The sequence below is a fragment of the Pseudonaja textilis genome, chromosome 3, assembly GCF_049901715.1.
Source record: "Pseudonaja textilis isolate UNSWEBS1 chromosome 3, rPseTex1.2, whole genome shotgun sequence".
Classification (NCBI taxonomy): Eukaryota; Metazoa; Chordata; class Lepidosauria; order Squamata; family Elapidae; genus Pseudonaja; species Pseudonaja textilis.
In genome coordinates this window covers 153120276-153144077 of record NC_141992.1, presented here as the reverse complement: position 1 = coordinate 153144077, position 23802 = coordinate 153120276, and the positions used below count along the sequence as shown (strand labels likewise).

The window sequence follows — 23802 nt, the reverse complement described above, 5'->3', positions numbered from 1 at the left end:
TTAAGATGTGGACTGCCTATAAAATTTGTTTGGAGCTTTAGTTAGGTTCTTTAGGAAGACCTATCTGTCTGAAGTAACTGGAGGTCCCATTTAAGTTGGGCCCTAGGCAATCAACTATTCTAAAAGAAATACAAATGGCTGGAACTTCTTGGGGTGTAGCCTTAAAAGAATGAGATCAGATCTATAGCAATCCAATTGGACCATTAGGAAGGTTAAATATATCTTTTTGAATAGAGACTGCAAAATAACATTGCAGAAGTTGTAGAGATATCTTTGACCAGAAATTTAGTCAGTTACAGAGAAACTGGTCACAGATTTTGTGGATTCAATTCTTTTAAATTCTTATTTTTGTCTGTAAAGCAAGCACTTATAGCATTATGGCTGTATCTCATCCAAAGGTTTACCACTGAATACACATAGACAAAATCCTTCTGTAAACTAATATACTGTAAGTCAACGAAGTAGATCTAACCCAGATCTGAATGTCTTTCTTTCTGTGGTTCCATGAATATGAGATATATTTCTTTCACATTTCTGGAATATATGTAGAATGTTTATAATATAATAATCACACATCAATGCTATAATTGTAGGGAAAATATGATTTTGAAAATATGTGGTATATCATTTCCTGGAAGTCAAAGAGAAAACTGATAAAAACTTTGTTATAGATGTTAACTAGCCACATTTGTTTGATCTTGAAAAGCTAAACAGGATTGGAACTGTTTAGTACTTAGATAAATCACTAGAAATCTCATGGTATAGACTAGGCTGGAAAATAAAAAAAGAACCATCAATGAGTCTGTCATCTGCACCTCTATAACTGTCTGGTTTGGTTCTGCAACCCAACAAGACAGACAGACTTCAGAGGATAATTAGGACCTCAGAAAAAAATCATTACTACCAATCTGCCTTCAATCAAGGACCTGTATATTGCACAAGTCAAAAGAGGACTGTGAAAATATTTACAGACCCTTCACATCCCAGACATAAAACTGTTTCAATTCCTACCCTCAAAATGACTCTATAGAGCACTGCACCCCAGAACAACTAGACACAAGGACAGTTTTTTCCCAAATGCCATCACTCTGCTAAACACATAATTCCCTCAACACTGTCCAACTATTTATAAAGTCTGCACTACTATAACTGTTAATCTTCTCATCATTCCTTATCACCCATCCCTTCTCACTTGTGACTGTATGACTGTAACTTTGTCACTTGTATTCTTATGATTTATATTGACTGTTTCCTAGTATGATTTGATTGCTTATTGTACCCTATGACTATTATTAAGCGTTGTACCTTTTGATTCTTGACTCTTTACGAATGTATCTTTTCTTTTATGTACACCGAGAGCATTTGCACCAAGACAAGTTCCTTGTGTGTCCAATCACACTTGGCCAATAAAGAGTTCTATTCCATTCTACCATATTGTCATCAGGAGAATAACCCGAGCATATCCATGTTCTTGGAAAGTTAAAGTTGACTCAACTTTATCTTTAACCATAAACCAAATAATAATAGCGGAGTCTTAAGAAGTCATGCACAGATAATCTTTTCATAATTATTCCATTTTAATATATATGTTAATACTAAATGTACCCTTAATTGTCACTTCCCTTTTTTTGAAACTCTTACTCCTTTGTAGCATGCATACTTTTTTGGAGATTATATTCTTTCTTTGCCTTCAAGAAGACAGATGTTTTTGCAGGATATTTGTATTAAATCTTCTTTCTGTTGCAAAAGAAGCACTTTTACTTTATTGTCTAGTTTTACAAAACATGTCCATTTTCCCAATGAGCTCTTTGATTCTCAATTGTTTTTGCTTTTCTGATTCCAAGTGAAATTGAAAATCAATAGTGTCTTCATTTGCCCTGGATCTGTACATATGATCTGCACAAATAAATACAAAACAGTATAATTAGCAATATGAACAATGTCACTGATATTGTGAGACTCAGCTAGACAGACAATCCTGAACAACTATTGGCTATTGGGATACAAAGAGTTAGAAGCAACTGGATGATTGAACAACAAAAACAACAAACTCTATCTGCATCTCAAATACTTTGCCTTCCTATATGTTAGATTATTTTTAAAATATCAAGATTTGATGTTCATACTGGGTTTGAACTTCATATTGGCTATAAGATTATTAAAATTAAAAGGGCTATTAAAATAAAAAAATAAAGTCTTTGAACTTACAAAGTGTTTGCAAAATGCAGTCACACACAAATGCCATTAAACAAATGCTTACTATATAAAACATTGCTTATTTTATAATAAACAAGGAAAGTTGAACATAAAGGACATCACAAAAGTTCAACAAGATTTTCACAGGAAGAAATTGGGTAATGAAGGATAAAATGATTTGTAATTAGGGATAAGCAAAGAAGAGTAGTAGCCAGCACTGGTTCCCATTTCTTCCTAATCATGTGCAATTCATAAGACAAGTGAAATAATTATATGGACCCATTCTTCAAAGATAAAAAGCAGCTGATTTTTTTTCAACTAGGCAAAACCTGAGGTGGGCTAGCAATATCTAAAATATAAATGAAAGCAGGTTTGCCTAACTTCTGGTCTCTACAGCAATAGCAAGAATGAATTAAGAAAGAAGACATAAATGCTTTTGTTTAATTTAATAAATCATAAAGTATTAGTAGTGTAATGGTTAAAGGCATTAGTCTAGAATGGGGTGTCAAACTCATGTCACAGCGGTGTCACGTGACATATTGGGACTTTTTCCCCCTTCACTAAACTGGGCGTGGCCAGCATGTGATGTATCTGGCCCATGGGCTGGGAGTTTGACAGCCCTGGTCTAGAAACTGGGAGACTATGTGTCCTAGTCCTGCATTAAGTACAAAGCCAGCTTGGTGACTCTGGGCAAGTTCCTTTCTGTCTCAGTCCTAAGAAGGTGGTGGCAAACCACTGAAATTTTGCCAAGCAAACTGCATGGACTTATCTAGATAGTCACCAAGAGTCAACAATGATTTCAAGACTCAATCATCATCATAGATAAATATGGTTAAGAGGCACAACCTATATTGTGAGCTGAGGCATGAAGCTAGAAAATTCTTATTTTGTTTCCAAGACTGTATTTATCCTAATAGCATGAAAGGTGTCTTATTGAAATTAGGGTAGTTTTCTTGTTTCTTTGGTCTTGCCCAGCTGCATAGGATTTGTCAAGAATTAAACAGTTAAATAATTTCCTCTGAAGATCACTGTTCTTCCCCATGTGAGGCAACTGCAATTCAATTTCAGCCTATAAAGGAACTGTGTCTTTCATAATGGGCATTTCATCTGATAAAGGTACTCCATCTGATAAAGGTATCCATGAGAGGATTGAAGAAAGACCAATATCTCAGCTGAGACCTCACAATCAAAGCCTTACTCCTCTTTTGCAAGTCACAAAAGGAAAACACTTGAAAAAGAGTTGGGGTTTCAATTGTGCAGATGCTATGGCCATCTTGACGTTTTTGGCCCTATGCAGATATCCTGTGTCCAACCACTTTGATTTAAATTATTTTTAAACAAATTCCAATTCATTTTTAAACGCTTTTACAACAACTTCAACAGGTGTGATACAAGTGTCAAGTTAACAATACTTGCAAGTGCATAACTACTTCTGGAATTCAGGAAATATTCAAAAAGATGGAAGAACAATCTATTGACTTGAAATAATTGTAATGTTTAACTGTGAAATGCAAAGCTCCTTCTGCTGCAAAAGAAACCACCTTCAATTTATTGTCTAGTTTTACAAAAGAATCTGTCATTTTTGCCAAAGAATTCTCTCATGATCATCTACTTTTGCTTTTCTAAATCCAAGTGAAATTGTAAATTGATAATATCTTCATTTGCCCTGGATTTGTACATATCAACTAGAGTATCCAATCCATTCTAAAGACTCTAATTATTTCAGGGTTTGGGTTTGGGGTTTTTTTGTTTTTGTTTTTTAGAGCTTGGGTTTTTGCTTTGTGTTTTAACTTTCCCTTTTGTTAAATCTTAAATGTTCCTTCCATGGTCCCCTTAATTGTAACATGGTTGAACAGAATGGGTATATTTTTGCATTTCCATCAAGCATTTCCATCTAATTTTTCCATCAGTAATGGCTCCTGAGGAAATGCTTCTCATGAAAATAAAAAGTCAAGTCAAAGAGCAGACTTCTAAAATAAATAAATCATAAAATAAGCGTTATGTGCATGCAAAAGCTTGGGAAAATTAAATAACTTCATTTGGCACCTAAAAGAAGCTAGTCTCAGGCATGAAAAATGTTGCTGAGGATATTGTTTCAAAGACTGGGTGTTTTTAGGCACAATATTCCTTTGCTGACAAAAATTTTCTCTTGCAAACAATCTGAATGGATAGGGGCTTTGATTAGAAAGTGTTTATCCTCAGTCTGGGGAAAAAAGATCCAGTGTAAGCTTATAACAATCCTACAAATTTTAGGAAATAAGAACTAGGACAAAAATTTTGCCTGTGAACTTGCTCCTTTCATATTTTCATCACATAATATTGGCTTTATCAGACAGCATTATGTGAATGTCTATGTATACTTGAGCAAAGTGTTTAGATTCATTGACTATTCAGTCCTTCAGTCAAGATTTTACCTCTTCATCTTGCTACACATAGGAAAGGAGGGAACAAGGTAAGAATAGGTAAGAAACAGATTCATTGATTCACTTTTCTGATAATTGTTTTAATGCTTACATTGGAAGAAATACAGGCATCTGTAAATATGCACGTAATTTGAGCTGTGTTTACAAAACAATTAGGCACCAACAGGGTGTGCAACAATTTCAACACCAGTGCAGATGGTTTTGTGAGAGCTGTACATACTGTACATAGATGCACAAATTAAAGTATTGGATCATACTGTACTGGGAAGTTCTCCATATAAACAGAAAACAATTGTCTATTGTTACCTAAACTTACAACAGTTTACCAAGACTATTCCTTGGTAATGCTTCAATTCAGGTAGAGTTGTAATTATAGACTGTCATTCCCTAAAACCAGTAGTACGTTCAAATCTAAATTTCAGAGAACTAATTAATTTTATTTTGTTTGCCAAATGTTACTAATACTATTCCTTTGGGCAACAAACATGGAAGCTCTTCAGATGATTAAGAGAAAAGAACAGTAATAAATTCAAATTTCACAGTCACACACACAAAAAAACTAAGTAAAGGCAACAATTCAAAGTACTAGTGGTTGTCATTTGTATAGAGCACTTTTTCTTCAACCTTGGCCATTTTAAGATGTGTGGATATCACTTCTCAGAATTCTCCAGTCAGTTGAGAAAGTTTATTTATTTAGAAGATTTATTTTGACTGCCCAGTCATTCTCAGTGGCTTACCAACAATAAGAAATACAATATAAAAAAAAATGATACCCATCCTGGTCACAACAATCAAATGAGCCACACGATGGGCTCTGGGTTCTTGTTGATAGACAAGAACACATTTGGGAACTTATCCTAGCTAACACAAGTTAATGTTCATTTAGCCTTTTTAAACACAATGCAACTGATAATTGTGGTAGAGTTTTAACTGCGAGACAACAAGATTTTCTAGAAAAGATGATGCCATTCTCCTTGTAGATTAAGTAGCCAAAGGTCATCTGAAATCTTGTTGGGTGCAGTTATTATTTACATTTTACAGAGCAAAAACAAAGACAGTTATTTTTTAGCCCACACATCTGATGGGATTTGAATCCAGGTATGTATATTTATGTGTATGCATTTATTTTCTGGTGTTTGTAAGAAAATGAAAAACAGCATCTCAAAGACTAGCTTCTGCTATAAAATATAAGTGTTTCATGAATATTTTATTATGCATCAAGGACATGAGAGAACAGAAAACAAGAAAACCTTGAACAACAACTTAAGAAATCCATTACAAATGTAATTAATGTGCATTTTGTTTAATGGGCAATGCAATACATGTACAAAATGTTACTAAATACATTTGAGAATTGGGAACAGACTTTCTTAAAAAAACAAGAATACCCAAGATGATTGAGAGAGGGATCTATCAACAATCAGTGTAGGAAGCTAGTCATGGATAACTCAATTTCCATTGATATTGATATGATTGAAGTGTGACTACCAAAGTCTGGATTCAACTCAATGACTCAAGGAGACACACTGCTGTAATCAATTCAACCATGTTCTATGCAAATAAATTGTTTTTATTGTTAACATCTTTACCACAGTATCAGAAAAAATAAGCATGGCCTTCTCTGAAGTGGTGACATCAGTTGCCAGATACATGCTGTTCCTGTTGCCAAACATCTCAATGTCCAGCATTCAAAGGAACATAGGCAATGCTTCCTTTAGTTTCACGTGGTGTACAACTGGATTTTTAACAAAATGAAAATTCATGACATAATAACAACTGTATCTTTTTTAAAAATGAGGTACTACACAATCCTGAAGCATTTAGGATCCTTCCTTCCTTCCTTCCTTCCTTCCTTCCTTCCTTCCTTCCTTCCTTCCTTCCTTCCTTCCTTCCTTCCTTCCTTCCTTCTTCCATAATCTAAATATTGATGTTACTAACCTCTTTTGTTTTAAAAAAACTCGGTATAAATAACTCAGTGTTATATACAAGCTTATAATTTATCTAAGCAACAGACAGGCAGGAAAAGGATAGAAAGATGAAGGAAGCAATGAGGCATAAGAAAATTCAAAAAGAAGATATTTGGGTGGAAATGATATTTTAAAGGAATGATTCTTTGGAAAACCCTTGCTGAGACCCTCCCGTTTTTCTTGTTCTCTACCAGCAGAAAAAAATAGGTGTGGAAAAGAGGCCAAAGCTAAGTGACTATTAGATACCTCCATCTGACCCTGCTACTAATACCTGCGATGGAATGTGCACCTTGAGTAGCAAATGAATTTTGGAAGCACAGAGTTTTCCCAGGGAGAAGGCAATAAGTTCCATCAGAGAGAGGCCCATAGTAAGAGTTTGATGGGAGAGGAAAGAAGAGGTTTTGGGTAGCCACATCCTAGAATCTTTTATGGTATATCTGATAGGGTAGAAAGTTACAATTTTTGTTTGGCAAGATTCTGTCCAACAGGTGTAAGCAAGAAAAGGATTTGAATCAATTGGATTTCACTGTGTTGTCCTTGAGCTTGGATCTGATACCACCAGAATTCTGTCAGATTAATAAATCTCATGCACAATACACATTGTATTTGAGTATGGTGAAAATAACTTGACTTTTGACTTCTTGGCAAGTTTTCTGATTGGCCTTGGAAAACTACAGTAGAAGAGTACTGAGTCATAGAAACAATAATAGATTGTATCCGTTCTAACGCTTGGTAGGGGTTAGTGTGATTTCCTGAGAACCAACATTTAAGAGTCCTCATGCTTCAGCATCTGCTGTCATTGTTGCTGCCCTTAATGACCACATTTGGTGATTTACTTGGCAATAAAGAATGTATCCATTAAAACAGCACAGCACTCATCTGTGCTATGTCAAGAATTGCATTATTTTATCTCCAGTTTCTCCAAGGTCAATAGTGTTTGCTTTTGCTTTTCTTTTCTTTTCTTTTTCATTATAACCTTTAAAAATCTGTGGTGTTTTAATTTCAGCTCAGCAAAGTACATGAAATTGTTTTGATATGTAAAGGCTATGGAGGATATGGGAACCAGGATCATTCTTTTGAAATATTATTTCCAGCCAAATCTCTTCTTTTTGAATTTTCCTACACCAGATTTGCTTTCCTCATCTTTCCATCTTTTGTCTGTCTGTTGGTTAGATAAATTATAAGCTTGTATATAGGACTGAGTTGTTTGTACTGAGTTTTACTTTACAAAAGATACTAGCAATATTTAGAGGGAGGGAGGGAGGGAGGGAGGGAGGGAGGAAGGAAGGAAGGAAGGAAGGAAGGAAGGAAGGAAGGAAGGAAGGAAGGAAGGAAGGAAGGAAGGAAGGAAGGAAGATCAATCTTGTTTTAACAATAGGTCAAAACAATCTAAAGGGGAAAAACAATGAACCTCGCTACTGTGATTAGCGTTGATCTAGGTCTGATGGTCATTGTTTTTTCTGAATGCAGGTAACTCTCCTTCTCCTGACATTAGATAAATATAAAGAATTTGCACAGTCTAAGTTTAACATAGGGCAACAAAATATAATGCAAAAGACCACCTGATTATTGATACATGGACAATGCTTGAAATTATGAGTTGTTTTCTTAAAACATCTTTCAAAAAGTATGCTTTGCATCTGCTGCATTCTTAGCTTTGTTAGTGTTCAAATAAAGAAATATAAAAATAAACTTGAGATAACAATCACATTCAGTATTATTCTTAGTCCAATCATACCAAGGTGCATGCTTGTTAGTTGCAACAATATTCTATCGAGATAATGAACTTAATTCTGAACTTAAATATTTATCTATTAGCAGAAAAAAACTGTTAAGCTACAAGGAAGAAAAATATTCCAGAGAGAATCCATATTGCTGGATATGGAGTACCAATCTTTAGAATCAACTGTTTACCAAGCAGAAATTTTTTCTTTTATTTGTTCCTGCACAGGGTATCCATCATTTGAAAGGGAAAGAATTTATAACTAATAATTAAGTGTTCTAATAACAGCTATTATAGTTGGCGAATTAGTCACTTTTCACTATGTTTCATAACAAGGGAAGCTAATATTAATCTCAAAATTCTAGTATAAAAATATTCACACTAACATATCTGATTTCAGTTCTTTAAAAGAGAGAAAAGACATTGTTTTTAATACATGCAGAACTGGTTTTAATACCCACTTTAATGGTAGAACAAAAAATGTCAGAAAAGCATTTTTTTTTTTAGTATTATGCTTTTCAATAATGTAGAGTCCAGCTACCAGTAGAAGAAAATGTTAACTCAAAAAACAGTAAGCAGAATGTAATTCAGTTTAAGATTGGCCTATTTGCCACTTACGCTTTGGAGTTTTTTTGCCCAGATGTAAGGATCTTAGCTTTTTTTAAATTAATTTCAAAGAGGATTTTAATACAATTGATGACAGTACTGATGATTTGCTTAGTGCTATTATCAATCTGTGAATCCCAATCTTTGTGATATGAGAATCTAATTATCATCTTACATTAGAAGAGATTAACTCCTCTCAGCAATCTTGAATGGGGGAAAACTGGATGTCTCTTAGCACTCTGCTCATCATTAAGAAACAAATTGGAAAGTAGCAGAGTGAAACCCATTCTTACCTCATTCCGTAAGATGCAGGACTGTTATCTGATAGCAGTCCTATGGTAAAGGATAAAAACAATTTTGTATCAGAAACAATATATTTGGAATTGTTTTGCATTTGCCAATTTGTGCGACATTCTATCTATTGAATTGAATGCAACCTGAACAATCATAAAATCTGAATAAGATTATCTCCTGTTGATTCACATTTTAACTAAGAGTGCCAACACATTTGATGCAAGGTTGAATAATCTTTACAAAGACTAGGTGTTTTTTCAGAAAGTTATTTTCCATAATTCATTCCTTCGATTTGTCTAACATATATTTAGCATGCAACATAGCCACAATATTTAATAAACTGATTAGTTTACAGATAATCCCTCATTTAGCAACCACCTTGTTTAGCAACCAGTTCATAGTTATGATAGATGAAAAGGTAACTTTACAGCTAATTTTTTTATTTACAATCTTTACAGGTCTGTAAAGCAAAAAAAAAAAAAAAGCCATTATTCACTATTTTCCAAAAATTCCTAGATTCTAAGAACTTATCTCTGGGAAATGATGTACTTTAACCCTTGTGGCTTATTTGCTAACCCTAAACATGGCTTCCTGTACTCCAGTTAAACCAAGAAGGAATACCGAAAGTATGAGATGTTACAACTATTTTCAATAATTAAAGACTTCAGGCATTCAATAATGCTTTGATATAGCTTCAAAACATCTGGCATGTTTGTCTTTTTCTAACGAAGAATCTCATGTGTGTCATGTTTTCTTAGAAAAGCATAATCTTCAATGCATTTGCCATGTTCCAGAACTGGAAATTCATGGGCTGATAGTATAATATATAGTGGTTGAACTCAACATTTTAAAAATGAAAACCTCAAGAAAAGAGGATATATACAAAGTCAATAACATGTTGTATTCTAATGGCAAGTAAATTTAATGTCCTCTAAAATTGTAGCACTTCTATTATTAGGAAATTTCACATGTTTCATGTCCATTAAGGTCTATGATGATGCAAGTTTTCCATTTGTGTTTCCCCCAAATGGATGTTGATAATTTTGTTAATTTCTGTATCCATGTTTCATGGAAATGTATCACATCAACAGTTATATCCATTTATTTTAAAAATTAATTAATATTTTTTTAAAATAAAGTATTCTGAGAAAGTTCAGAACATACTATAATGTACCATACTAAGAAGCAGTATCATTACTTTTCTCATGGCAGCAAAGACTAGTGATTTTTTTTTAATCCAATTTAGTAAACACTTGGATTAAAATTGCAGATATGGTCCTATCTTGGCATGCACAATTAACTCAACAAAAGTTAGAAACATTCCTAAACTAAGAGAACTAATAATAGAATGCAAATGACATTCCTTCCTATTCTTCGTTATCTTAGCTACCAACAACCAAATACATCAATACCAGTAGTTTCTCCTTAATTCCTGCCATATATTGTCAAAAGTTGTGCCAGGTTTCCATCAATTGCACACAGATAATTGGCTTGACAGTCTAAAACTGCAAAGTATCTCTTGTATTTGTCCCTAGGATATTCCTTGCTTTTTTTCAGTGTTATGACTGCAACTCAAAGAAAAGAATGGTGGACTGATTGCCTCAATGCAGCCACCAAGTGGAATCTTTATGAGGCCTTACTGTTGGCAAGGCATAAGTTACTTACTTTGAAGCTTAGGCTTAAAATGTACTGCAGGTAACAATAACTCAGCAGCAGAAGTATGGCGGGGGAATCCTTGGCATGACTCTCATATCCAAGAAAAAACAAAATCACTGTGTCATCCATAAGCAAGAGCAATTTGTCCTATCAAAGAAGACCAAAAAGTAAAATTCAGCCTTCCTGCATTCATTAGATTACATTACACTATCATACCTTCTTTTTAGTAAACCTTAGGAAAGGAGCTTTAGCGTTGTTGTGTATTTATCTCTTTCAAACAATACAATGTCATCTCTCCATATGGATGAATATACTCAAAATTGGGGATATAATCACTTTTAGGTTAGAGGATAGCTTCTCCTGTTTTTCAAGTACATTTATTCAAGGAATGATACAATAATATGCCACTTACTCTTTTTAAGTAGAATGCAGTTCAGATTACTAATGTTATATGTAAGAAAATCTTTTGCAGAGATACTGAAAAATGAGCAGGATGTAATCACTAAAATTCTCTTTGCATCTTCCAGTTTTTAAACCTAAAATAGCCTGAATAAGATAAATAATTTGGGATGAGAAGCAGATTCAGTCCTCAATTTGTGAAATCTTCAGTGAGCATTGTAATTAAAACAGATATAATGTGCATTGAAAAAAAAACTTTTTAAAAAAATTGGTGAAGTGACTTTGAGTTAATGCTACATGAGTCAATGAATGTATGTTGACATTTTGCTACCTATATAACTGTCTTGATTCAATGGAATAAAATATTTGGTTGATAAACTTTCTCCTTATTCATATATGTACAAAGATCCTTCACTGTTACCTTTAAACAATGGAATTCTAGGTATTTAAGGGCACCATTGATAATACTGAGGGACAGGAAATGAATGTCCTTCTATTAAAAGATCTTAATTCTAAGCAACAGCATAAACCTACAAGTTAACTGAATGTAAAGTATAAGGGAAGTGAAAAACACAATTAAAACACAAAAGAGTATAGGCAAGGCAGTATTTTATATGTATAGGTAAATGACTGTGCTGACACATTCAAGGCTACTCTATTATGTTTAAGTAAAAGCTGTACATTTATTATTACAAGTTATACAAAAATGCAGCATAATAGTAAGAGCGTGTCAGACTTTCTCCCACAATGTGGAAAGTAAAAATGACACTGACATATCACCTCATGCTCATTGAAATTGCTGTGTTCTTGTCACATTGTAACAGGAGAGAAGTTTGTGTCTTATCCAAGGTCACCTCGTTATGCTGCAAACTTTACAATTTGGCCTCTCGCTCATGTCTATTGGAAGGCAGAGGAAAAAATTATTCACAAAGTCTTTGGTTTATGTTATCTATTCATGTTTAATTTACAAGTATGCAATTCGAAATGTAGAAATAGAGAACTGGATTAATGTGTTTTAGCCCCTCAGATTTTGTTTCCAAATTGTAATAATCATATATTTTCTAGGAGCAGAGAAACTCAGCATTGTATCCCTGCTCCATTTTAAAGGTTTCAATTTTTTCTCAGAGAACGCTGTTCTCTTTTGCCTAGATTTCAAGATGATCACCCAGCAAAAAGCTCAGAATTAGAGACAGAAGAAGATCTATTGAGGAAAGCAAGTTTTCTATCAACAGGGCTCTTTTCCTGCCTAACCACCTGCAATCAGCAAATATTTCAGAAGGCAGTAAATGTAGATAAATAGAAAACATATCCAGGAAAATAACACAATAAACGATTATGCTGTTATATATTTTATAGTATCCAACAGGTTTAATTCTTGATTTATTTGTTTATACGATTTTACCCTTAAAAGTGATACATTGTTGAGTTTCTCTCTACTTACAGATAATCTGTGATTGTTTCAGTTTAGAAGCAAGTTTTAAGGTGGGATAGAAAAGAACATCCATCAAAACAGGTTGCATTTCCCCAATATGAACAGAATATTTCCTTTGCCTTGGAAACACAAAATGAATTTGCTAAAGAAATAAATTAATTTGAAATTAGGTATGTATTAAAATAGGGAGTATTTGTATTACTCTATAGATTTTTTATCACCTTAAAATTCAAGTGATGTAACATTAAGGATTTCACAAACATTCATAATAGCACAAATAAACGTGATTGATAAATAGTCCCCATTGAAATGCACTGAGAAGCTACAAGAAGAGATTAAGGTGATAAACTTAACATGGAGAGCCATAAGAAGAGTGGAATTGTAAATGATGGATGTGTTTTGCTGTACGGATGTTAAAGTATTGCTGCAGCAAAATATTACGATAATAATAAAACTCATATTGAGTAAATTCTCCTCCTAGACACAAGGGACTGGCCAAGTTAGGAAAGTGACTTTAACAAGTATAACTCATAGACTTAGTAGTACCTTCATTAAGTACAAATTTAAAAATAAAATGTAAAGTCACTGAGAAAAAGACTGTTGAATAAACTGAAGAGAAAATACCTTGTAGAATATAAGCATCCCTCAGTGCCTTTCTAAATAACTCTTCTAACCTAAAACAGTTATTTCTGTTAATACTACCTTGTTCAGACAATTTTTTTGGACAGTAAATTGTATAAGGAGGATTTAGGTTACTACAGATTTGACATCGCCCTTGCAGAATTTGGTTTCTATGGCAACCTGTGATAGCTTCAGCATTGTGTTCATGTCACAAAAAGATCCTAGAGCCAAATGTTTAATTAAAAATGTTATTCAATATATTGAGCTTAACCAAGAGAAAAATGATGCAGAAACTAGGTCTGCAAGTGTAGGCATACTCAGCCAAGAATATATTGGCTTTTATGATAAGCATAGTAGAGCTACAGGTATGGAAGAACAATACTCTGCCTTCAATGTGCCTAAGTAGTTTCTTGAATGAAATTCTGCAGAGGGTTTCCAAATACGTTCAACTTAGAATTCAACTGAATTAACAGGTAGCATGGAAAGTTATAAGGAATACAAGTAAAGACAGCTGGGCCTTCATATAATGTCTGAAGTAGAGTAACTGAAGTCTGGTCATTTGTGCATCAAGTTTAAACTCTGGATTGAATTGTTTGATGATCCATGAGTATGTTTTCTCTTTCCTTGGCTAATCACAGAATTCTCAGCAATCTTCTCCAGTTCAAGGGTGTCAATATTCTTCCTATCCTGTCCCTTTAAAGTCTGTTTTTGAAAAATTAATTATATTCTTAATCCACTCTGTAAAACACTTTGTATGTTTTTCTTTTGTTCAGCTTTCTTTTTTCTATTATAATTTTGTTTGAGGGAAGGATTAAATGTGTTATCAGTTGTGAGTCCCTTCACACCCACAAGAGATCTATGCCCAGCCCACCTTCAATGCCTTAATTCCCACTCATTCCCCCTGACTGCTAGCTCAGATTCTTGTAGAAAGCTTAAGGTTGTAATAAATCGTTTTACTCATTTGAATTGCCTGAATCTCCTGATTTCTCTGGTGCTTGACAAAAATTATGGGATGGGATGAGAATCTGAAACTATACAGTCAAACATATAATACAGATTTCCCCCTTTTTGAATCAAGCAAGAGTGGGAAAAGCTATACATCAAGGCACAGAATGAACTCAAATCTTCTTAAATTTTCTCCTTTACTATGAAGGAAAAATCTACACTCCTTGAAATACAATGCTCTTCTACATTGCCACTATAGCCCTGTATTGTTGGTATGCCAAATAAAAATATATTGTTTCTTCAAAGTGATTAGTTGCTTTAGGTGAGCCAGGTTTTGGGCATAACAATATTTTGTAATTTTACCAGCAAATACATACTAATACATTATTAGCTGCTTTGTTTTTATGCTAAATGAATTATATGTCTTCTATTTTCTGTACAAGAAAATTTTGTTCAGTTCAAATGTTTTCACTTAGTCAAAGCCCATTGGCTTCACATAGGTAATTGCATTTGCTTGACATTTCCAATTTTTTCCCCTTAAAATATACTGTCTTCTTATTAACAGACCAAACTTCCTTAGAGAATTTTCCCTTTTTCTTGCAGAACTTAAAGATCTTACCTTCTATATAAAACCATGGGGAAAACTGAAGAGGAAGTAAGTCTGCAGGCAAACTGACCCTGAATCCTTTTATAGACATGATCTGACTTAGAAAAAGGTGAACAAGGTGAATTGACTCTTGGAAGATAAGACAAGTTGATTACCTGGGGTCTACTGTTGGTTCTGAGGCAGAGCAGTGACTGAATGAGGCTTCTTTAAAAATGATGATCTTGTAAATTATTAAACTATAGAAGCCAGAATAATAGAACTACACTGTGTTGTGGATGGAAGAGTAGACTTTTTTTTTAAGAGAAGAGAAAGAATATTCATCATGGGAATCATCTGTACTTTCGGAATTAAGGGAAAAAGAACAATGGGAAAAAGTTTAAGTTTTCTTTTTACCTCCTGTGAAGAATCTGTAGCTCTATTGTTGCCATATCCCATGTGAATCTGCAAATAGCCCCCCCCCCCAATGTTGCTAGGATGAAAACAAAGAAACCAGGGACTGAAATGGAAAAAGGGAGAGGGGGGAAATAACAATTGGATATTGAGTAATAATATTGGATGTTTTCTGTTGCATTCCCAATTACAGGTATCTTATTTGGGCAGCAGGTACATTATTTTTGTATATAAAATATCTGATGGAGAGGTTCCAAAATCAATTCACGTAAACCAACAGTTTCAGTGCTATCATTATAAATTTTGACATTTCACATCAGCTGACAAATACTGGTAGGCCCCCAAGAGTCTCACTATTATATAACTGGAATAAATCCAGCAATGCATTCTTTCCACAAAGATGCTAATGCAACTACTGTTTGCCTTCATTTTTCAGACATTAATGTTATGAAAAATGTAAAACACCATTTGCTAATTACTAACCATTGCAAATTAGGATTTAAGTAATCAGGCTTTTATGTTGGTTTTTTTTTTTCATACTAATGCATTTATAGTACAGATGTCTTGCCTGGATATATTTTACCATGTTGCCATTTTATTGATTGTTAAATAGGAAAGCCATCAGACTTCTGACTGCTTCTCATGGGGAGACTAATTAGATTATCTGATTGTCTGGTTCATCCGAGTAGCAAATACTTAAGTGTCACAGCTGGTCTCAGACTCAATGTCTTGCACCATTATTTTTAAATGAAACAATTATATCTTCATTCGGAAATATTTTTTATAGATGACTTGATAGTGAAAAATTGTTTAACCATGAGATAACTTATTGTGTTCGTGTAGAAAGACTGAACATCTGCATTGCAACTGGAGTTATTTACCGTCATCTCTCTTTTCATTTGATTCAGAGGGGCTTCTTAGCAAAAAAGATCTCCTTAAGAATCAGACACCTAATTAGGTTACTTGTAAAGACCTCAAAGTAACATTTTAGGAATAAGAAACAGGCAAGTTTTCCATATGAACAGAACCCTCAACATCTGTTACTAATATAACCTTTCCAAATGGCGCACTTGTTGCTACAAATTGCTTTGCCAGTGAGATTTTTCAGGAGAAAAAAAATTTTTTTTTGCTTATCTGCGGTCTTAACCAAAATGTTACTGGAAGTTTAGAGTCCTCCTACAATACCTGGATGGACAAGAATTAAGTTGAGGAAGGATGGATTGTCACTCAGGTGAAAATCACATTATGTCTGGAGTTCATGGACATCTAGAGGCAACTGGGCTACAAGGCTAGGGATTGTTGGTTGAACGGCTAAAACCTGGAAAACCATTGGAAGAAAACTTGCTTGCCTGTCACAAATGTACAGACTAAAAACAAAGAAATAATGATTTGCTATTACATATTAAAGTCCAGAGAGAAAAATAAAGTTCTGGAAAATAAAAAATAAAAAAACAATATCAGAATCAGAATTAGTAGAACAGATGCTAGCAGATCAACACTGTTTTATAATACAAAATAAAGTATTCACAGAAATAGAACAGGAAAAACTTCAAAGGGCAAAGACATTGAAGTCTTGCCATAAGTAGTTCAAACAGAAGAGGCAACCCAGGCAGGGCAGCAGTAGAGGAAGCCAAAGTCAAAATTCAACACACAAGAAAAAAAGTCAAAAAATACACCACCAAAAGGTCAGGTGTGGAAAATAAGACCAGCAAGCTAAGATCAGATGCAAGCAAGGTAGAACAGATTAAATAAAAGAAGCCAAAAACCAAGACCATAGAATAACCTTAACAAGAAATATTACCTATAACAAAGAAAATCAAGGAAGCAGTGGAGATAATAAAGGAGCAAATAACGATTACAATGAAAAAGAACAGATTTGAAGCTTGAATTGCACATTATAGGCAGAATATCCATTTTCAGTCAAACCAGAAATATTTCTATCAATCCATCAATGGAGCCATTACAATGAACAAGCCAACACCTGACAAAGACGAAACATTCAGTTCTGAGAACAGCTGTAGGATTATTCAAAGAAATACAACAATAATGCATCCTGGCTAAAAGGAGGCAAATAATAATAAAAAAGAAGCTGAAATAACTAGTGACAACAGCAGAAATGGTGGTAAAAAGGGCAAGGAAATTCAATAATTGTTCGGCAGTAGGTGAAGATGATTTTGGTTGAAACATCTGATTAATCTGCACCCATTCATTGTCAAGCATACTGGGAGGAGGCAAAATTGAAGATTGGTTAACATCTGGCAAAACCAGGGAGAGGCACGGAACCAGGCAACTACAGGCCAATCACCTGCTTACCACAACTTTCGAAGTGCTAACTGGTATGATAGATAACGCAGCTCAACAACATCTAGTTGAAAACAAGCTATTTCCATCTGAGGTGAAAGGAAACTGCCAAACAGCAGAGGAACAAAAGATGAACTCCTAATTGACAATGATGGAAAACTGCAAGAGAAGGAAGACCAACTTGAATGTAGCTTGCATTGATTACAAGGCAGCATTTGATTCCCTACATAAGGTCTAGAAGAAGATGGAAAGGCAACATCAAAGACATACCATAGCAACATCAATTAATTATGGTTAAGGCCACCAGAATAGCAAGAGTAAGAATTTTTTTTCTTCCTCGACATCCAAAGTGGTGGTGGTGCTGGAGGAGATGGAGATTTGACTGCCTGCCACATGATTGAATAATTAAGTGCCTACAAATAACAGAGTAGAAAGCTCAGAAACTTTGTGCAAAGATTAATGGCACAATGGAAGACTAGGATTTAATATTAAGAAAGAAAATCTTTCAAGAACATTCAGTATCACCACTACTGTTTGTCATTGCATTGATTCCTCTGTCAAGAATACTGAACAAGTCAGGAAATGGCTATCAACAGAAAAAACATCTACCAGACTACCCTTTCTCATTTACATGGATGATCTCAAGCTACATGGAAAAACACTATCTGAAATAGAATCACTGCTCAACACTGTCTATATAAACCATCAAGATACTGCAATGGAGTTTGGACTGGACAAATGTGCCACTTACCATCAAAAGGGTGAAAATTGAAGGAATCAAAATGCCCTATGGAAGAGTCTGGATAATGACAACCACTAGAAATTGTTACGTGTCCTTCAGGCAAACATCAATAACAATGAAATCAAGATAAAGGTTAGAAGAGTGAAGAGGATCTTAAAGTCCAATCTCAGTAAAGGAAATACCATCAAGACAATTTACATCAGTAAATCAGTGCAATTCCAGTAATTAGTTACACAACTGGAACAGTGGACTGGACTCAAGCTGAACTACAGGTGAAACTCAAAAAATTAGAATATCATGCAAAAGTTCATTTATTTCAGTAATGCAACTTAAAAGGTGAAACTAATATATGAGATAGACTCATTACATGAAAAGCAAGATAGTTCAAGCTATGATTTGTCATAATAGTTTTAGATTATTATGGCTTACAGCTCATGAAAACCCCAAATCCACAATCTCAGAAAATTAGAATATTACATTCAATCAATAAAACAAGGATTGTACATAGAACAATATCGGACCTCTGAAAAGTATAAGCATGCATATGTACTCAGTACTTGGTTTGTGCCCCTTTTGCAGCATTTACTGCCTCAATGCGGCGTGGCATGGAAGCTATTAGCCTGTGCCATTGCTAAGGTGTTATGGAAGACCAGGATGCTTCAATAGCGGCCTTCAGCTCTTCTGTTTGGTCTCATGTCTCTCATCTTTCTCTTGGCAATGCTCCAGCGATTCTCTATGGGGTTCAGATCAGGCAATTTTGCTGGCCAATCAAGCACAGTAATCCTACGGTCATTGAACCAGGTTTGGGTGCTTTTGGCAGTGTGAGCAGGTACCAAGTCCTGCTGGAAAATGAAGTCAGCATCCCCATAAAGTTCGTCTGCGGAAGGAAGTATGAAGTGCTCCAAAATCTCCTGGTAGACAGCTGTGTTGACCCTGGACTTAATGAAGCACAGTGGACCAACACCAGCAGATGACATGGCTCCCCAAATCAATACAGACTGTGGAAACTTCACACTGGACTTCAAGCATCTTGCAGTGTGTGCTTCTCCATTCTTCCTCCAGACTCTGGGTCCTTAGTTTCCAAATGAGAAGCAAAAGTTGCTCTCATCAGAAAAGAGGACTTTGGACCACTGAGCAACAGACCAGTTTTGTTTTTCTTTAGCCCAGGTAAGACGCCTCTGACGTTGTTTGTTGTTCAGGAGCGCTTGACAAGAGGAATACGACATTTGAAGCCCATGTCCAGGATCCGTCTGTGTGTGGTGGCTCTTGATGCACTGACTCCAGCTTCAGTCCACTCCTTGTGAAAGTCCCCAACACTTTTGAATGGCCTTTTCCTGACAATCCTCTCCAGGCTGCAGTCATCCCTGCTGCTTGTGCACCTTTTTCTTCCACACTTTTCCCTTCCACATTACTTTCTATTGATGTGCTTTGATACAGCACTTTGGGAACATCCAATTCTTTTATTAAATTATGTCCTTTTTCCATAGGTTCCTCTAAGAAGAAAACCATGTCATCTGCAAACGCTTGTAATTTATATTCCTCTGCTTTGACCCTTACTCCTTTAATTTCAGGATTTTGTCTTATCTGCGTTAAAAGTGATTCTAAAGCAAATATAAATAGGAGGGGTGAGAGAGGGCAACCCTGTCTGACACCCTTTTCAATATTTATTGGACCTGTTTGTTCACCGTTGATTAGTATGTTAGCCTGTTGAGTGTTATAAATTGTTCTTATAATGTTCTCGAATTTAGTGCCAAGACTCATGTTTTAGATTTTTTGGATTAAAAAGTGCCAATGTAGGTTATCAAATGCTTTCTCGGCATCTAAAAACATAAGTGCAAATTGTTTATCTGGATGAGCTTCATAATATTCTAAAACATCAATAACAGTTCTTATATTATTTAAAAAATTATTTAAAATTTATTTAAAAATTAAAAATTAAAAATAATCCAACTTCTTTTACAATTACCTTTTGAGGCTTTCCCTCCTTATGGAAGGTGTCAATGATGGTTTTCTGCACAACTGTCAGGTCAGCAGACTTTCCCATGATTGGGATTCCTACTGAACCAGACTGAGAGACCATTTAAAGGCTCAGGAACCCTTTGCAGGTGTTATGGCTTAATTAGCTGATTAGAGTGGGACACTTTGAGCCTAGAATATTGAACCTTTTCACAATAATCTCATTTTCTGAGATTGTGGATTTGGGGTTTTCATGAGCTGTAAGCCATAATCATCTCAATTATGACACATCACAGCTTGAACTATCTTGCTTTGCATGTAATCAGTCTATATTAGGTTCACCTTTTAAGTTGCATTACTGAAATAAATGAACTTTTGCATGATAATCCAATTTTTCAAGTTTCACCTGTAGTAGCTCTGGGAAGGAAGACCAGAAAACAATGACAACGAATCATCCCCTTCATCCACACAGCAATTGAAAGACTATTTATCAAGGAGCATGAGTGGGCCTGGAATGTTGCAAGCACACCAGACAAAAGGGGCATTGAAAAACTATCTGAATAGTCTGAATGATAGTGAAGAAGATGCACGGATGTCATGAAGGTTGTATACTATGATACCAAACTGGCATATGAGAAAGAACAATGAAGAACAGAAAAGATTCATGGGAAAACAAACTATTACATGGTCAGTACATTTTTTAAAAATAGCAGGCAAAGCAGTAACATGACCCCGCAATGTCTAAGAGCAGGAAAATTTTAGAAAAGAGACAGATGGATCAGTGATGGGATTCAATTGTTTTTACTGCTGGTTTGGTGAGCGTGGCTTGGCGGGGGAAGGATAATGTAACATCTCCAGTCAGAGGTGGTATTTGCCAGTTCTCTGAACTACTCAAAATTTCCACTACCGGATCTCCAGAACTGGTCAGGACCTGCTGAATACCACCTCTGAAAGGGATTAATTCTGGCTTCACAAGACCAAACCTTAAAAACAGATGCATACAAAGCCAAACTGAGAATTTAGCACCAGCAAGTGCTACTTGTGAAAAGAAGCCAAAGAAATAGTCCACCACTTCGTTGTTGCAAGAGAACTGCCTAGATTGACTACAAACAACAATATGACAAAGTAGCAACAATGGGCCGTTGTAAGATCTGCAAGAAATACCATTTCCATGCAAGTAAGAAGTGGTGGGATCACAAAATAAAAAAAGGAAAAAGAAAATTAAGAGGCTAAATTGGTCTGACACTTTAGAATTCAAACAGAGAGGGACCTACCATATAAGAATGTCTTTGGTAAAAGGAAGCAAAAATAATACCAACAGTAATAAGCACCTTGGGTACAAGCCCAAAACAACTGGAGCACCACTTGAACACCATTGGAATTGACAAAATCACCATCAATTAATTGAAAAGGCAGCTTTACTCAGTACAACTTTTATCCTGTGATGTCAGACATCAAGATCTGCCTATCCCAGGTCCTTGGGAAAGACTCCATAGGTGGACAAAAATGCCAAATCCAGCCTAAACACCATTATGCAATGAAGTATAACAATTATTTCACACTTCGCTAGAATTTATGAGGAAGGCAAGGGAATGATTCACAAGATTAATTAATAATATTCTATCTATATCTTTGGTCGACATTTCATTTTTCCATCAAAGTGCATGAGCTAGCAATGTCAGATTGTGGGAAACCTGCATAGTCCCTTAAATTACAGAAGACTACACAAATCTTGTACATCTGAATTAGAAGAGATATTCCCTGTAGCATGCATCTTTTTTATCTGCAGCATGCATCTTTTTTATAAATATCCATCACATCTTCCATAAGTTTTATCTATAGAGATTCTAACTATATTTTACAGGATATTTAAAAATCAATTATTTTAATTGTCTTCTAATTACAGCAGTTTTTTAAAGAATCTTCCTCTTCCAGATGAGTTTTGATTTCTATCACTAATGTTACTGTAGGCGAGGCTTCTGAATGAAAATAAGTAATCATGCACAGGTATTTTTGTCTACATCCAGTTTAACTTTCTCATACTGGGTTCCCTGTAGAGCTTGCCAGAATATTTCTGTACAACTTTAATTGAATCATTCACCTCTGAGATTATCTACTAAAAAAATCTCAGAAAACATTACCAACTATGTTTCTGCTTACAACGCTATAAAAATAAGAAAAGGTCAAATGCTAATTTGACATTTTCAGATCAAGTTCAATCCTTTACTTTCAATAAAAGAAAAAAATCTGGTAACATTCACTGAGATAAACTAAGTCTGAATTTAGAATTTATTAAAAAAACTAATTTGTCTTCTCTAATTTCAGACAACTGCAACACATCTTGCTTTCTTAAATTGGTCACTTTAAATTTTGGAACTTTTTTTTTACTTTTAGTTGCGTCTTGGGACATATGTAACAAAAGAACAATAGTAATAGCACTTCAACTTATATAGTCTTTAAAGCACTCTGAGTTTACAAAGTCAACATCTCACCCCCAACAATCTGAGTTCTCATTTTACCAACCTCAGGATGGAAGGCTGAATCTTGAGCCAGACAGGTTCAAATTCCTGACTGTGGGCAGAATTAGTCTGCCATACTGCATTCTAACTATTGCACCACCATGGCTCTTAACAAGAATGTCAGATATTCCAGTTCTCTAGGCCATAAACCCTGATGGTTTCTATTTTAAAAATGTTCTTTAACTTTTGTTGAAGACATGTTGTAGGAGTACTGTACATTCCATAATAGATTTCAATAAATTAGAAAACAGCTCAAGTACCCCAAGCATCTGGCTCTTATTTAATCATCAAAGTATGCTTAAGTTGAAGGTATTGTCACTGCTACGAACCACAAGAAGATCAAATCCAATATGAGGTCAAGAAAAATTCTTGAAATCCAATGAATCAGTAGCACAGGAAGTGGTTACTAGATAGCAAACTCCTCCTTCCCTTCCCTTCCTCAATACTCTGTTTTCTCTGCCCATCTTTTAATCTCATATTACTGTTGTAAGGCATCCAGAAAGTATCCATTATATCAATCACTCCGAGACATATTCTCTCCAATTGATTTATTTAGGAATAGATCTGGTACATCTAAGGCAATTTCCCAAAGTGAAAGTATTTTCGCATGTTACACAGAATCCACTTTCTTTCCTCCCACTTCTACACTTCATAAATCACGAGAACCAATTAACTACAACTGGAATTTCTTAGTACGACATACATAATAACCTTGAACTTTTCAACTCCTCCCCCTTTCCATTAAATGTGGCAGCTGAATTTCAAAGCTGACAACTGTATTATCATAACGTCATTGTTTATTTTATAGTTTTATTAATTTTCTACTGTTTACACTTCATAGCCTCATGGTGAAATGGGCTGCAAATAAATTTAACAAATAAATAAAAAATAAAAATTACATATTAATGGATTTTTAAAGAACCAGTCTGACTTCTTATAATAACTTCCAATTAAGTATTTTATTCCTCCTTTTAAAGTAAAAATGTTCCAAAGCATTAAGTGCTGATCACCCTCAATATCAAAAC

The 23802-nt window shown here is 34.8% G+C and overlaps 1 long non-coding RNA gene across 1 annotated transcript; it reads right to left on the bottom strand.

The window, feature by feature from the left end:
• Positions 1-1612: 1612 nt before the first annotated feature.
• LOC148126362 (uncharacterized) lies at positions 1613-11491 on the bottom strand. Its single transcript, XR_015742612.1, has 3 exons — positions 10875-11491; positions 9209-9248; positions 1613-1896 (listed from the first exon to the last, which is right to left on the bottom strand). It is a non-coding gene; the product is annotated as an uncharacterized LOC148126362 (long non-coding RNA).
• Between the last annotated feature and the right edge of the window lie 12311 nt (positions 11492-23802).